This window comes from Staurois parvus, unplaced genomic scaffold, assembly GCF_062004578.1.
Source record: "Staurois parvus isolate SC_StPar_1 unplaced genomic scaffold, SC_StPar_1.0 ptg000153l, whole genome shotgun sequence".
NCBI lineage: Eukaryota > Metazoa > Chordata > Amphibia > Anura > Ranidae > Staurois > Staurois parvus.
The window spans coordinates 17,768,141-17,786,476 of record NW_028317949.1 but is presented as its reverse complement, the minus strand read 5'-3'; positions in this window follow the sequence as shown (position 1 = coordinate 17,786,476).

Sequence of the window (18,336 nt, the reverse complement as noted above, 5' to 3'; positions counted from 1 at the left end):
TTCAACCCCCAAGTGACATTCAATCTTAGTACTTAGTACAGCATCCTTTTACAGTTATAACAGCTTTTAAACGTGAAGCATAGCTTGACACAAGTGTCTTGCAGCGATCTACGGGTATCTTCGCCCATTCTTCATGGGCAAAGGCCTCCAGTTCAGTCACATTCTTAGGCTTGCGCACTGCAACTGCTTTCTTTAAGTCCCACCAGAGGTTCTCAATCGGATTTAAGTCTGGTGACTGCGATGGCCACTCCAAAATGTTCCAGCCTTTCCTCTGCAACCATGCTCTAGTGGACTTGGAGGTATGCTTGGGATCATTGTCCTGTTGAAAGGTCCAACGTCTCCCAAGCCTCAGGTGTGTGACGGACTGCATCACGTTTCCATCCAATATCTCCTGGTACTGAAGAGAATTCATGGTACCTTGCACACGCTGAAGCTTCCCTGTACCTGCAGAAGCAAAACAGCCCCAAAGCATGATTGACCCTCCACCATGCTTCACAGTAGGCAAGGTGTTCTTTTCATCATAGGCCTTGTTCTTCCTCCTCCAAACATAGCGTTGATCCATGGGCCCAAACAGTTCTAATTTTGTTTCATCAGTCCACAGAACACTATCCCACAACTTTTGTGGTTTGTCCACATGGCTTTTGGCATACTGCAGTCGACTCTTCTTATTCTTTGGAGACAGCAAGGGGGTACGCCTGGGAGTTCTGGCACGGAGGCCTTCATTACGCAGTGTGCGTCTTATTGTCTGGGCTGAAACTTCTGTACCCACATCTGACAAATCTTTTCTCAGTTCCTCAGCAGTCACACGGGGACTTCTCTCCACTCTACGCTTCAGGTAGCGCACAGCAGTCGAAGTCAGCATCTTCTTTCTGCCACGACCAGGTAGCGTTTCAACAGTGCCCTTTGCCTTGAATTTGCGAATGATGCTTCCTAAGGTGTCTCTTGGTATGTTTAACATCTTTGCAATCTTCTTATAGCCATTGCCCTTCCTGTGAAGAGAAATCACCTCTTCTCTTGTCTTCCTGGACCATTCTCTTGCCTTCACCATGTTTGTAACCACACCAGTAAATGTCTAGAAGGAGCTGAGTATCACAGTCATTTTAAAGCTGCCTAATTGGTGCTTATTATGCTTGATTGCTGCTCGGTGACATCCACAGGTGTTTTCAATACCTGATGGAAAGCACCTGTATGAACCTCTGTTCTTCAGAGTGGTAGTCTTTAAGGGGTTGAATAATTGTGGCAATGAAGAAACCACATAAGAACCATTTACTACTGTATTACATAAACAATTGATGTCATTTTAGTTGCATTTGGGTAGTTACAACGTCCTTGTAGGATTTGATTCTGAATACAATTCCAAATGTACACTATAGTCCCTAAACCCCTTTACAGCATTGGGGGTTGAATAATTTTGGACACAACTGTAAATAAATTTATATATTTATTTATTATAAGACAATTTTTGTGTATATGGTACAAAATCATACTGGCTAAAAGAACTCAAGGTATAATAATAAGTGGTGATCAAATTATTATGGTGTCCAAATTATTGGTTCATTAAATATTTGCCGTATTTTAACGGCTGGAGGCACTGTAATATTTTATCTAAGGGAAGGGGACACCGCCCTTTATAAGTAGAATAAATCCTTACATAAACCACCACACGCTAAGGTATATTTGTGAGATTAAGAATGGAGAGGAATTTAAGGCGATATTTCCATCCAGTACCATGATCTAACTTCCTTCAATTCTGAGGGATTCGGTGGATATATTCTCATGAGTTTGTGACTTTTGTATAAGGGTTCATATGTTCTGGTAAGAGTCCTACCATTTTCTGGAATTAGAGGGAAAGAAGGAAGGAGGGAAAGAAGGAAGGAAAGAAAGAAAGAAAGAAAGAAAGAAAGGAGGAAAAGAAAGAAAGAAATAGGGGAAGTAGGAGGGAAAGAAGAAGGGAAAGAAGGAAGGTAAGAAAGAAGGAGGGAAAGAAGGAAGGAAAGAAAGAAGGAGGGAAAGAAGGAAGGAAAGCAGGAAGGAGGAAAAGAAAGAAGGAGGCAGAGAAAGAAAGAAAGTGAGAAAGAAAGAAGGAAAGAGAAAGATAAAGAAGGAAGGAAAGGAAGGAGTGAAAGAGTGAGAGAGAGAGAGGAAGTAGGAGGGAAAGAAGGAAAGAGGAAAATAAAGATGGAGGGAAAGAAAGAAAGGAAGGAGAGAAACAGGAGAGAGAAAGACAAGGGGGGGGGAGATAGTAGACACAAGGCTGGTGGGGAGTGTGGGCTGGGTAGACACAGAAGGAGAGGGTAGGAGGAGAAGGGGCGAAACCAGCATTCTCTCTCCTCTCCTGTCTGTGGTGAGTGGGAAACTGTCAGCACTGGGGACAGAATATTCTGACAGAACCCCCACAGCAGCTGCAGGGAGGGGGGGAACCCAGAAGCAGCACTGCTGGAGATGGGGGGGGCAGCCATTGGGGGAGCATACAGGAGCCCACAGCATGAAGGAGATGGAGAGGAGGGATGGCCGGGTGGCACATTCTGTAGAGGAATCGAGAAATGTATGGACCAGTTCCTCTATGTGCCGCCTGGCCATCCCTCTTATCCTGGCAGCCCCGGTCCACCAGGCAAATGCACGTTGTGCCCTATGGCCAGTCCAGGCCTGACTTCAAGCATCTAAAAATCACTGCTCCTGGTTGAATGGAGGTTTTTTTGATGGATATACATGGATATTTTCCATGAATATACAGAGCAATGCCCATTCCCCTGCTATTTTTCCAACCCCTTGCCTTTTAGCCCAGAAAATTTCTTTAATGTTCACTGAACCCCGTTCAAACAGAACCCAGAGCAGTGTGGCTCATCTCTAATTGGCATAGCTGCTTGTACTTATGACCAGGCAAAAAAAAAATAACTGCTGCAGCAGTTAAGGTTGTTCATGTGTTTTTTTAATACTTTACAGAAAGAGAAAAAGTTAAATTCTTGCAAATACTACAACAGGCAGATTTACAAGTCAATACTCTACATGACAGTTGGTACAATCATAATAAAGTATAATGATAAAATAAAGTTGAAATTAGACAATTAATAAGGCATGACAAAGCTTTAGCTTTGCTGTAAAACAATGTAAACACCTAGCATATGAGGTGAAATTAATGTAACTAATGAATGAGCAGTTCTACTGATGAACTGAAAGCAGAGCTCCAGTCGGTTTTCTGAAAATTAAAAATCAGCTGCTACAAAAACTAACAATCAGACACTTACCTCTACCAGGGTCCAGTTATGTGCTCATCCAAGGAGGCAGTGCGGACTGTGTTTGGTCCTTGACCCGGCATATGGCCACCCCGGCTGTGAAAGCTTGCAGCTTCATCAAAATCAGGCACCCACACCCCAAAAGAGTCAATTCCTTACAAGGAGTGGGGGAGGAGGCTTTAAAGCAGAACTTCTTCTTTTGCGGGGAACTCCTCTTTAAAATGACAGCAAGTCAGATTGTACTTACTGACCAATTTGATAATTGTATTCTTGCTGAATGTGTCTCTTATAGGAATAACATTTTTATTTTCAACCTGTGGAAATGGCATAAAATCTGTTGCCATTTTTTTGGAACATTTGAAAGAAGAAAAAAGTTAAATAAATATCAGCCATATTCAACTGGACACATTAGCTGAACATGAAGAGAAGATGTCCCAGGCCAGGGCCTAAAAGAGTGAGAAAAGGGTTGAGAGAAGCAAAGAAAAACCAAGGAGACGAGCATCATTGCATAAATAATTTTAAAGCTTCAATATCAACAGTGAAGCATTGGATGGAACATGGGAGGCTTAAAGAATGAGGAAAACATCAAAGCCATCAAGTGATTACATACCATAATGCAAGTACCCAAGGGTAGAGTGATAACATATTGTCGTACAACCCAAGTACAGAGCACTCAGTGTGGTACTGGGAGGCCTAAGGGGGTTGTGTGAAAATTACACAGAGAGGCAAGCAAAAATCACAAATATAATATGCAAGGAGGGATAAAAAGAGCCATAGCATTGAACTAATCCATGGAAAGTAAATGAACAGAAGAGAAATTCAAATCAAATCAATATTTGGTGTGACCACCCTTTGCCTTCAAAAAAGAATCAATTCTTCTAGGTAGAATTGCACACAATTTTGTAAAGAACGTGGCAATTAGGTTGTTTCAAACATCTTGGAAAATTAACCTCAGGGAATTAGTTTGGCAAGAATTAGTGACCATCGGGCTATTAACATTTCAAATGTAAGTGCAGCGCCAGGGGCCGACTGACAACTCATGGGGCCCCCGGGCAATAGGGGATCATGGGGCCCCTGTGTCCTTGCCCAAACTAAAAAAAGCCTATGAAAAAGGTACCAGGGGCATCTCATGGGGCCCCCTACTGACTCCGGGCCCTCGGGCAGTGCCCGAGTTTCCAAATAGTTAGTTCGCCCCTGTGCAGCGCTAAAGCATAAGTGACAAATGAAATCATAAGGTGCTTATGTGAATAGAAGTGTTCATACAATAAAAACATCTCAAATCATATAAAAATCATAGAATCATAAAAAACTCTAAAAATCTGAACATAAATAGTAAATATAAATAGTCTGTGGCACTACAGGTCACAGAAGTGCCAAGTGATACATGTGTGCTTTTTAGAAATATTAGTGATTATATATAGCCCATGGCACTATAGGTCACAGCAATGCCCGGTGATTGTAGAACTACAAGGTGCAGCAATACCAGCTGGAATGCTTGAGAGTGCTCATGATCCAGCATAGGAATCCACCACCTTGTTTAATTTGGAGTGATTCCAGATCTTTGAGTACCATGTTTTTAAAAGTGGTTATGTGCGGATTGTTACCTGCAGGAGGATTGAACGGGGGGATTTCTGAAATTGGAGTTTTTACTAATGTTTATAGTAGGAGGTCTGGTCATTGTTGGATTCTGTAAAAAGTATTTCTTTAATGAGATGTTGCATATGAATTTATGGATATCAATGTAAGCCTGAAACTTATTACGTTTGGCTTGAGTAGCATATTTCAGACCTTTGTTGAGTAATTTGGTTTCTTCAGGCATTAGTGTTACTTTACTGAGATTGAATATGCCATTACTGGTTAGGTCTGCCTTCTTTTGGGGTCTGTTGACCCTCTTTCCTCCTCTGGTACCTCTTCCAGATGTAGATTTCTTTTTTTGTTGTATGTATCCCATCCCTAAAAAATTCTGATTATGGGGTTGATTTATATTGCGCTGTGGTCCATTGTTATGCACCCGAGGGGGACCCCTGTGCTGAGGGTAATGGTTATACAATTGTCTGGTGTGATCAGAGTAATGTGTATCACTATGTGATGTGTTCTGATAGCCGCGGGGATGACCATGGGATCGTGATGGATGGCCATAAAAATAATCAGTGTACTGAGAGTTCCTTTAGCCTTGATAGTTGTTTTTTGGATAGGTATAGGTCCTATTAGTATTATGAGAGTCCCTGTTGGGTATAGAGGGAGCTCTATAGTCATCTTGTGAGAAACAGTTGTTTCTATTAGAGCTCTTTCTATTGTGATGCGGAGATGCATAACCAGTGTTTACCATTGGTCTCTTTTTGGGGGCTCCTCCCTTCGGTGTAAAATGCCCTTGTCTCCCATTCAGGTAGTTATTATCCGAATAGTGTACAGATCTCATATCCCTTGTGCCTATCTCGTCATCCTATAGGTCTTGAAGTGCCTGAAACCTATTAGAAGTGGGGATAGGAAATTCCTCATCTTCCATGGAGGAGGCACTATCAAGGGTATCTCTTCTGTTATGGTGTGTCTAGGGATAGTGTCTCCTCGAATCATCACTAGAGAATCTCCTAAAAAAAGGTTTTAGTGATGGAGGGGGCTCCTCTAGTGTCAAATCTGACGTTATGTGTTTTGTTAGCCTCCACATTCATGTCAGTAGGTATCTGCCACTTGAAGACTGTGACCTCCTTATAATCCTTAATATCCCATAAATACTTCTTTCTCTTTTTAGTCTTTTGTTCATTCTCTGTATTACATTTTTGTATTGCATTTTGTGGGTGAGCAGTGGCTCTGGGCAAAGTGACTTAATCTTATGTCGCTTTCTATTTCAGGGTGTGAACGTGCCTCCACCCCCTGCTGCCCCCCCCATCAGTCCAGGGATAGAAGACAGAACACTGCACCGAGTAAAAGCACTACATTTTACACACGTTAGATTAGCACATTTAACCCTTTGATCACCCCATCACTAAGCCAGTCCCATCAGTACAGTGTCAGTATATAGCATTTTTCACTGATCACTGTATTACTGCCACTAGTGACATTAGATAGTGTCAGGGTTCGTAAGCGCCCCTCCCAGGGTCAGCTAGCGTAGATTGCTAGATTGCTCGCACACTATCGCACTCATGGTATAGGTTACTGCCATTACTAGTATAGTGTTTGTTCAAATCAATATAATTATTATTATTATTATACAGGATTTATATAGCGCCAACAGTTTGCTCAGCGCTTTACAATATAGCGGGAGACAATACAGCAACAATACAGTTCAATACAAGAGGGATAGGAGGGCCCTGCTCCTTGGAGCTTACAATCTAGGAGAGAGGGGTGAGAGAATATAATGATCATGAACAGAACTATACTAGTGTCTTCTTTGTATAGTGTCCCCAAAAATGCAGTATTAGCAGGATCAGCCCTGTTCACTGCCAGCACTATCCAAGTTTCTGAATTTAAAACTTTTTAGGGCCTAACCCTCAACATGGGCATTACAAAAAAGAATGAATTGCGATCAAATTGGTACACAGACCCGATTCATCATATGCCCATGTTCTCTGCTGTTTTACATATGCCCAGCAAGGACCAGTTGTACTGGTACGTCATTGGACTTTGAGTGGTTATACAGGGATGATGCCTGCAGCTACGTGCATCAATCTTGTATCGTTTTGTTTCAGCTAGTGGTCTGCTTTCATGTAAAAACAAACCTAGTGGCCAATTAGCTGCTGAATTATTTTTACAAGCAGCAGGAAAGGACATCCTCTCCTACTGCCTCCTGCCTCCTTCCACAGCTTTCTTGGGCTCTCCTGTCCCACAGGGGAATGCAACTGCCAGTTCCACTGGCTGACCATAGAGCTTATCAGAGACCAGAATGGATCCAACCGAACTCTATAGTCTAAGAGACCGGAAACTACAAGCATTTCATTATTTCATTTTGCTGGACTTTAACAGTGCCATTTTTAAATTGGGAAAGCATCTGAACACACCGATCTTGATGTGATCACATGCTTTAAGGGAAGGGGAGATATCTAGAGTCTAATAGACTCCAGATTTCTCAGAAAAGAATACCTGTCACTGCCTATTGCTATTACAGGGGATATTTACATTCCATGTGATAATAAAAGTGATCAAAAAAAGAAAGGGACAGTGTAAAAAAAAAAAAAAAATCACCCCTGCCCCTCCCCACTTCCCATGCTAGTGCACAAAGTTGAACACAACCGTTGGTCCTGTGTCAGTATGTAAACAGAGACTGCACCATGCATGTGAGCTATCATTGTGAATGTCAGATCAAGGGCAGTAATTATAGCACTAGACCTCCTGTGTAAACATACTATCCTGGAATTTTAAGGCCTCTGAAACCGTGACAAGTAGTGGGGAAGTGATATGAGGAAATATGCCCATTGAAAGCCTGGAAGTGGTCATTGGATTTTGGGGGCCTGTATGTGGCTGCCAAAAAGTCTCTCACATGTGGTATCCTCATACTCTGGAGAAGTAGAATCATGTGTTTTGGGGTGTTATTCCACATACGCCCATGACATGCATGAGCAATATATCATTTAAGTGACAAGCTTGTGTAAAAAAAAATAAAAATTTAGAAAAATTTGTGGCAAAAAATAAAATGTTCCATGGACTCAACATGCCTTTGCAAAATCCTTGGGGTGTCTACTTTCCGAAAAAGGGGTCACTTGGGGGGGGGGGGTGTACTACTCTGGCATTTTAGTACCTCAATAAATGTGATTGGCAGTCAGAAAGTAAAAGCTGTGTAAATTCCAATATATATACTGTACCATAGTTTGTAGATGCTATAACTTTCAAACAAACCAATTAATATACCAATTAATATACATGTAGCAGAATACATTTTGACCTAAATTTATGATGAACTTTGAGTTTATTGGATATTTTTTATAGCCAAAAGTGAAAAATACTGTTTTTTTTTTTTAAATTTTCAGTCTTTTTTGTTTATAGCCCAAAAGTAAAAACCAAATATCATGAAAAGAAAGCTCTATTTGTGTGAAAAAGTACATATAGTTAATTTGGGTACAGCATTGCATGACCGTGCAATTACCTGTTGAAATAGAGCAGTGCCAAAAAGCAAAAAAATGGCCTGGTCATGAAGGGGGGTAAATCTTCCAAAGGGCAAGTGGTTAAAGCAGTACTGTCACATTTACATGCAAAGGAAAAAAAGCCAGAAAATTATATCTACTGTGTGCAGCAGAAGCAATAGTTCTTTGCAATGTTCATATGGAAATTTTGACAGACTTTTAGAAACAGCAGCCAAAGTATCAAAATACACATTTCCTGCATTTTATACATATGAACATTTCTGGACTGTCTTCCAATTTTTGACATCTGGTAACTATGTAAGGAAGCATACTGGGTGTGGTCTGTAGTAAATAAAGGACCCAAGGGAGATTTCTATATCATACAGGGTGATGGGGGAAGATAAAAAAAAGGGGAATGCCTTGAATTTTTTTTTCCATAATCAATTTTTGCTATTGAAAATAAGCCATACATTCACAAAATTGTCATTACAGCCAGTATCGTAGTCCTCAACAATAGAAAAACACAAAACAAAAGATACATGCACCTAGAACAAACCATGAGGTTTCATTGTGGAGATTCCGTCATGTTACTTTTGTTAAGTGAGGCACATGGTTTTACTAACAACATGATACACCAATAAAAACTGATATATTGAAAGACTGGAGAGCAAAAAAGAAAAAAAAAGAAAAAGATCCAATGGTGAAACGGGTGAGGAGGGAAGACAGTATTCATCAATGTGTTTATTATGATCAACAAGCTATACTAAAAATAAAAAAATAAACAAATATAGAATAGAAAGATGGACCAGAAAACTGATAGAGGAAAGAGCACAAAAGAAAGGAGAACAACCCCACCCCATGGTTGATTCAAGTCGTGTATCATGGTAAAGAAGATGCTGCCCATCTCCAGGAGAACCGGACCGCAAAAGGGTACATAAGTACGATGTAATCATCCTGCAAAAATTCTGTGGTAATCCTCAGAAAGTTTATAGTGTATCCAACAAGTTTTATAATACGACGAGTATCTATCATGAGCCGTGGCAATCAACTCTTCCAACTTTGCTGTCTTGTCAATTCTCAAAAACCATTCCTTCAAGGACTGCACTGAGGTATTTTTCCAATAGCGTGGAGCACACATCCTCGCTGCCACTATCAAGTGCATAGCTAGTGATCCATGGTACCTCTGACCCAACGAAGGTGAACAGTGAAGCAAGTATTGAAGAGGAGTAAAGTCCAATTGATAGGAGGTGACCCGAACAATTATATAATGCACTGTCTGCCAGAATATGCTCAGTACAGGACATTCCCACCATATATGGTGCATCGAGCCCGATGCTTGCTGACATCTCCAACAGAGATCTGGAATAGTCGGGTAAATCTTGTGCAAGAGGTGAGGAGTTCTGTACCAACGTGTAAGGATTTTAAAATTATGTTCCTGCGCTGACACACTCACTGTACCATTGTGTATCATCTTAGGAGCCTGCTCTCCATGTTCTGAATTTAAGGAGATATCCAAATCTCTCTCCCATTTGTTAAGGTGTCCGACCACATTGTCCGACTCTTCCTGCTGAAAATTAAGGTATATCAAAGAGATTAAGTGCCTGTGCGGTTCCCTGGACAGGCAAGGCATCTCAAAAAATGTACAGGTCCGACCACACATCTCATGATGGGACGAACCCAGTAGAAAATGTCTAATCTGTATGTAAGACCACCATTGAAAGGGTGGTGGAAAATCTTTATGGGCTAAACCCACCATTGAGCAAAATTTACCGTTATAAAAGAAATCTCCAGGTCTGGTAAGGACAGCGGCAATGCAAACCTTACAAAAAGAAGGCTGTAAGCCCGGGGTGAAGGCTGGGTTGTCTGCAACAGGAGTCATCAGACTCGGTATAGAGGAAATCTTCCCAGCCCTACAAACCTTTCTAAAACCTGACAAGAACGCTCCAATGAGCGGCTGGTTCACTAAGCGTCTATCCGTAGCTGATGCGGGTAACCAAGGTATGGACACCAAAAGTCCATCCACAATCTTCTGTTCCAGTCCAACCCAATCCTTCATCTGTGCATGTATGTGCCAATCCACCACTCTAGTGAGTAGATAGGCTCTATGATAAGTTTCAAGGACTGGCACTCCCAGCCCTCCCTTACTCTTCGGCTAGCACAATTGAGATAAACTCATACTAGGGGTGCTACTTTTCCAAATAAATCTGGAGAATAGGCACCGAGCCGTACAGAAAAAGATTTGGGGAAGGGAAATTGGAATAGTCTGCATGAGGTACATTGTGGCAATACCATCATTTTTATCAGCGCCGCTCTGCCAAACCAAGAAAGATGGAGACCACTCCAGGTAGTTAAGTCATCATCTATTTTGCGAAGCAAAGAGTGGAAATTGAGATCATACAGATCCAACAGAGATGCCAGCAAGAAGATCCCTAGATAAGTAATGTCCTTCACCTGCCATTCAAATGGGAATTCCCGTTGGCACTGATCTACCGTATCCTTCAGGAGTGTAACATTAAAAGCATGCGATTTTTTCAGATTTAGTTTGAAATTCGACAACCGTTGATAGTCCTTGATCACCTTTAGTAATGCAGCAAGGGTAGTTATTGGACAAGAAAGAAACAGAAGGACATTGTCCGCAAAGGCTGCCACCTTATAACAGCGTGATCTGATTGTTATCCCCACTATATCCGGATCCGCATGAATCTGTCATAAAAAGGTTCTAGTGTCAACACAAAAATAATGGGGCACAGGGGACACCCCTGTCTCGTGCCGTTTGTAATCGAGAAGGCTTTCGATAACAGGCCATTTACCTTCACAGAGGCCGATGGATTGGAGTACAAAGAACCAATAAAAGTCTGCATTTTAGTACCGAGTCCCGCATTAGACAACACTGCTGCCATGTATTCCCAAGATACTCTATCAAATGCTTTTTCTGCATCCATAAAAAGAAAGAACCCGAGGTGTTTGGAGGCAGTCAACCAGTGGTGGATGTTCAATGCCTTAATTGTATTGTCTCAGCCCTCCCTTCCCAAGAAAAAGCCCATCTGACCCAATGCCACCCACGACTTAAGGTGAGGCAAAAGGCGAATAGCAAGAACTTTTGCGAACAACTTCACATCTACGTTTAGTAGGGAAATGGGATGAGAATTTTGAACATGCATTAAGTCTTTACCAGGTTTTGGAATAACAGTCACATAAGCCTCTAAAAGTTGGGCTAGGAGTGGCAAATTCTCTTCCAACGAATTAAACGCTCGCACAAAATTGGAGAGAAGCAACTCCTGAAACGTTTTGTAGTATAGAGTGGGCAATCCATCCGGACCTGGACTTTTCCCTGGTTTCATGCTCTTAAGAGCCTTCAAAACTTCCTCAACTGAGATAAGTACTTCTAGGACCGTGCTGCGTCAGGGGATAAAGGAGGGACACCATACTGATCAAGGAACGCCTGGATCTCACTCGCTCGGTCAAGGGCATTCCCTAAAGGCTCCCCCGATGTCGATAGGTTATATAATTTTTCGTAATAGTGAACAAATTGAGACGTGATATCTTCCATTGAAGTATACAAACTACCCAACTGAGCTCTAATAGAATGAACAGTGTGTGCTATCACTGTGCAAACCCTCTGATGAAAGCAGTCTTCATGTCATCCCCAACCAGAATATTCAATAAATCTGACATATAGAAAGTGTCTATGACATAAAGGACAGCTGAAACAAAGATATAGTAAAGTACACTAATCGTCGCAAGAGCCAAGAATCCTACTCGTGATCTGATACAAAGAATCAGCAAATCGGGGCCACAGTAGAATTTTATTTCCAAAGTCCCCTGCTACCCATCATGTGAAGAAGGTGATATATATCATCAAGTATTCCCGAGGATCCTAATGGCGCCACCGGGCGTCAGTCATACCACCCAACCCCCCAACAACCCAGCCAAAATGGAAAAAGGGAAGGGATGGAAGTGGGAGGGAAAGGGGCCAGGGGAAGGAGGAAAGGATGAAAAAAAAGGGAGAAAGAAGAAAAGCTAAAAAAAAAATCATATTCGGGGGGGGGGGGGGGGGAGACACAAGGGAGGGAGGGGGCGGGAAGACAGATAAAATCCGGAAACATAGCAAAACAGGACCTCTCATACACAGAAACCATTCCCTCCAAAGGGAAACCAGCACATGATGGGGCCAAGACATTTCAGATATCACTACACAAAGCCCATAAGGATTACTGAAGGACACAGGTCATGAGCAAGAAAAAGCTACATGACGCATGCAGCGTGACAGGCAAGAGGGCCATGGGAAGGTCAAGTCACCAAGCCACCTCCACAAAAATGAGCAATGTCAGTATTTCAGTAGGACAGACAACCATATTAATCTTGGCACAGTTCAGACACATCCGTCAGGCGACTTCTATGATATGGAATCAGAGTTCCTTTTTGTCTAGATGTTCGCAAGTCAGGAACCTGGAGAGATTCCTTCCATATACAGTATCCGGTATCTGGAATGCTTGGTACCATTCTGGAAGTGGGACTGGAGTGACATGCAGCCATTCAAAGAATTGTGGAAAATCTTTGGGGTATAGATGCTGTAAGCTCTCCCCTGAAGCGTAGCTGTGAGGCCAAACGGAAAGCGGAATGTGGCATTCTCGTAAGATCTTAAGCAGTGGCCTAAGGGCTCTTCTATGTTGCATAGTTATTGGGGAAAGATCTTGAAATATTTTCACCTCCACACCATTAAAAGTAAATTCCTCCTGCTCTCCGGCTTTTTAAAAGATCTCCTCCTTCAATCAATTATCTGCAAAACAACATATAATGTCTCTGAGTGGTTCTCCCTCTCTGCTCTTAGGGTGAAGAGCCCTGTAGGCGCGATCCAAAACTATTGGCAAATTTGGAGGTTTGTCTAGCAAGGTGTTAAATTGAGATTGAAGGGCCACTGGTATCTGTACATATTCCACTGACTCAGGAATTCCACGAACCCTAAGGTTGTTTCTCCGTCCCCTGTTATCAAGATCCTCCAGTTTCCTATGCATTTCAATAAAGTGCACATTATATTGGCTTGCATGGTATTGTAGTTCACTTATGTCCATATCATGTCTCCCTGCCGCCTGCTTCACCTCCATTAGCCTGTCCAAAACACCCCTGAGTTCCTCTTTGAGGGTTTTCACTGCCTCCGCTAAGGCCTTTTTGATGTCTGCTGCTATGGATTGCAGATCCCACATCTTGGGCACTTGTTTAATAATAGAGAGCATCGCTTCTGTGTTCCGCTTGCAAGGACGTGGCCTGGAGCCACTATGCAGGGCCGAGGCTTCATCAGCCTCCCTGCATGTGGGAGGAGGTGAAGGCCCCTGTGTTTCTGTGGGCTAGGTACGGAAAATCTCCAGGAGATTTTTGCCCAAGCGGGAGTGTTAGTGAAAGGCAGGGACCTGCCTACCTTGCCCATCGTGCAGTCAGTGACCCAAAAAAGCAGCAAAAACTCTCCAGCGGACACGGAGCTCAGGTGTTACGCCGCCATCTCCTCTGGGCACCAGGCCACACCCCCGAATACCTTGAATTGTAATATGTTAAATGCTTTTAACAACTAAATGGAGCCATGGGGAAGTGAAGAAAAGGTAAGTATGTGCTGCTGGGGAGGAGAAGATTAAAGCAAACCTGTTGCTCTGTGCTTCATGAGCAAATTACAAGTACACTTTAAAGGACAGATATGTCTTGAATAAAAAATTATTTTGTATGACTGCAACTGCTGACTGTTAGGTTGTCAGAATGTTAAGTATTGCATGTTTAGCGGCTCTTAATGGAAAGATAACAAAATCAATGCCTATGTCAGCCTTACTGCATTTTTCATGGAAATTAGGCATCTTTGATAAGCAGATCACAGTTTAAGTCACAGAGGAAATTTAAAATGCTATGTAGAGCATAAGGAAATATGCTTAATCAGAATCTGTTCATGGGAAGTTACAGAATGCATTGATTTATTATGCTTTCTGGATCATTTGTGTATCATAAAAACTAGTCACCCAGGCCAAAACAGCTTTGCACAAGTGTTCATGTTTCAATTAAATATTTACTGTCTTGCAAAAAGGTCTCATTCAAACCAAAGGACAGTGCATAATAAACAAAGTAATTTGTACATGAAAAAGTAGGTTTATAACATAAGAAGATGGGCTCATGGGTGCAGAGTTTTATACAGCCTGCCAAGAGCCCTTTGTTTATGTGTCTGGAGTAGTGTGGCACTGCAGACAGACTGTTAATAATTGGAAATGCAGCAACTGTATGGGCTCATCAGCACATCTGAGTTTGACAAGGGTGCAGCACAGTCCCAAATGCACATGTCAAACTTGCATGTGTGGGTAAGTTCCTGCAGTCAACAATATAGTATTAGCTGAAACTGTAAAAACAGCAACACCATAAAAAGGGGAAAATAGGTTTAGCCAATCAGCTTCTATCCACTAACTCACCAATGGGGTGTGGGTCATTGTACCTTATAAATATAGAGCAAAAAGATCATTTAAGGAAAGACCGTTAAAAAAAAAAGGTACCACTAGTGACCCAAGTAGTTTGACCGTCTCCTGCCCACCATATACGGAAATGACGGATGATCGGCGGTTCTCTCGTTCTGGGAAGACATCATATGACGTCCTTCCGCTCTAACTGTGCATGTGTATCCCCGGTGGCATGCGGTGCGGCGACTGTTGGTAAGCAGGATCCCTGGGACACAGCGGATCACCGATCAGAGTAAACAGCCAATGACAGAGGCTCTGTCATGTGATCAGCTGTGTCTAGTCACAGCTGATCGCATGTAAACAAGGGAATGCCGGTTATTGGCAGTCTTCACACTTATCGCCCCATCAGTGCCACCTGTCAGTGCCCATCAATGCCATCTGTCAGTGCCCATCAATGCCACCTGCCAGTACCCATCAAAGCCGCATATCAGTGCCTACCAGTGCACATCAATACCACATATCAGAGCTGCCTTTCAGTGCCAACTATCAGTGCCAGTCAGTCCCACCTATCAGTGCTACCGATCAGTGCCACCTATCAGTGCCAGTCAGTGCTGCCTATCAGTGCTAGTCAGTGCCACCTATCAGTGCCCATCAGTGCTGCCTATCAGTGCCCATCAGTGCCGCCTAACAGTTCCAATCAGTGCCGCCTATCAGTGCCCATCAGTGCCTCCTATCAGTGCCACATATGAGTGCTGCATTTCAGTGCCCATCAGTGATGCCTGACAATGACCACAAGTGATGTCTGTCAATGCCCATCAGTGCCATCTACCAGTGCCTCCTCATCAGTGCCACCTATTTGTGTCCATCAGTGCAGCCTATCAGTGCCCATCACTGAAGCCTCATTAGTGCACATCAGTGAAGGGGAACAATTACTTATTTACAAAACTTTATAACAGGAACAAAGAAAAAATTTTTTTTTTAATTTTCATTTAATTTTTAGCAAAAAATAAAAAAACCTAGTGGTCATTAATTACCACCAAAAGAAATCTATCTGTCTCAAAGCATGTTAAAAATGTTTGGGTACAGTGTTGCATGACCGGGCAATTGTCATTCAAAGTGTGACAGAGCTGCAAGATGAAAATTGGCCTGGGCAGGAAGGGGGTAAAAGTGCCCAGTAGGCAAGTGGTTAACTAAAAATCAACCTTTATTGGAACACAATTTGAAAATAACATTTTTACATTTTACAATAGCTAGTGTGGCGGTTATCAGGAACACTAACTGGTGACAGTATGTAAAAAAAACTGTATATTTTTTTAAATCTTTGTAAATATTTATATTCTTTTTTATTACTTTTTTCTTTCTTTTTTTTACTATTTTTTTAACACACTGCATCCAGAATAATACAGTGTTTCCATAATAACATTGTACTACTCTGGGGAGGTGATCAGGATTTTTTGTTACACATTATGAATTTAACTTTTATAAACAATAATTTCTACTGAATGAAATTGATTAATTCAGTGTGATTAGCCACAGCAAATCACATGGTACAGATGGGCTGTGAATGGCCCTGACTGTACCATGTGATCATTGTGACCAATCAAAGAGAGCATCACAATAGTACACAATAGATAGCATAAATGAAAGTCATCCATTGTGAACAATTGTCATTTGATATGCTGATATTGGTCACAGTGATCACATTGTACCAGGAACGGTCCAGTAAAGTGATCTGTCACACAGCGGGTGAGAGATTGTGCTGTGGCATGGCTCATGGAGCCCACGTGGGGCGAGTTCTGGGGAGGATGTCATTTGACATCTACCCAGAATGAGAGAGCTCCCACCTGGCCATCATTTGTCATTAGGCCAGGGGGGAGATGGTTAAAGTGTATGTAAACCCAATCACTAAAATTTGATATAAGCTTTAACTTACTAATGCATTCACAAAAGTAATTTTAAATATTTTATCCCTTCAGATTTCAATAAAATACAGTATTTTTCGCTCCATAAGACACGCTTCCCACCCAAAAAAATGGGGGGAAATGTCTGTGTGTCTTATGGAGTGAGTATTGACCAGTCCTCCCCCCCACCCCTGTCACTACCGCTGTGTTAGAATACCAGGCCAGCTAGCAGAGAGGGGGAAAGCCAGGTCCGGAACTTCCACTGACCCCACCCCATGCAGCCTGTATGCTCAAGAGGGAGCTGCTGTAGTAGAAGTTGTGATGTGAGTGGGAGCCCAGAGAAAATCTCAGTGAGTGGGACCTCAGAGAAAATGCTGAGCATGGCTGGTCAGGTATGTCCTTCCCCCCATAGACTGCCTGTGGACTGTTATACCAAACCCTGAGCTGCCTTTCACAAACTATACATCTGTGCATTGCTGAACTCTGTTCATCCCCTGTAATATGTCTGCAGTCTCTGATCATCTCCAGTAGTATGTCTGCAGTCATCTCCTGTACTGTGTCTGTAGTTTCTGGTCATCTCCTGTACTATGTCTGCAGTCTCTGGTCATCTCCTGTACTATGTCTGCAGTCTCTGATCATCTCCTGTACTATGTCTGCAGTCTCTGGTCATCTCCTGTACTGTCCGCAGTCTCTGGTCATCTCCTGTACTGTGTCCGCAGTCTCTGGTCATCTCCTGTACTGTGTCTGCAGTCTCTGGTCATCTCCTGTACTATGTCTGCAGTCTCTGGTCATCTCCTGTACTGTGTCCGCAGTCCCTGGTCATCTCCTGTACTGTGTCTGCAGTCTCTGGTCATCTCCTGTACTGTGTCTGCAGACTCTGGTCATCTCCTGTACTGTGCCTGCAGTCTCTGGTCATCTCCTGTACTGTCCACAGTCTCTGGTCATCTCTACTATGTCCGCAGTCTCTGGTCATCTCCTGTACTGTGTCCGCAGTCTCTGGTCATCTCCTGTACTGTGTCTGCAGTCTCTGGTCATCTCCTGTACTATGTCTGCAGTCTCTGGTCATCTCCTGTACTGTGTCCGCAGTCTCTGGTCATCTCCTGTACTGTGTCCGCAGTCTCTGGTCATCTCCTGTACTGTGTCCGCAGTCTCTGGTCATCTCCTGTACTGTGTCCGCAGACTCTGGTCATCTCCTGTACTATGTCCGCAGTCTCTGGTCATCTCCTGTACTATGTCTGCAGTCTCTGGTCATCTTGTGTACTATGTCTGCAGTCTCTGGTCATCTTGTATACTATGTCTGCAGTCTCTGGTCATCTCTTGTACTATGTCTGCAGTCTCTGGTCATCTCCTGTACTATGTCTGCAGTCTTTGGTCATCTCCTGTACTATGTCTGCAGTCTCTGGTCATCTCCTGTACTATGCCTGCAGTCTCTGGTCATCTCCTGTACTATGTCTGCAGTCTCTGGTCATCTCTACTATGTCTGCAGTCTCTGGTCATCTCCTGTACTATGTCTGCAGTCTCTGGCCATCTCCTGTACTTTGTCTGCAGTTTCTGGTCATCTCCTTTACTATGTCTGCAGTCTCTGGCCATCTCCTGTACTTTGTCTGCAGTTTCTGGTCATCTCCTGTACTATGTCTGCTGTCTCTGGTCATCTCCTGTACTATGTCTGTAGCCTTGATTCAGAATTTTTTTTTGTTTTCCTCCACTAAAACCTAGGTACGTC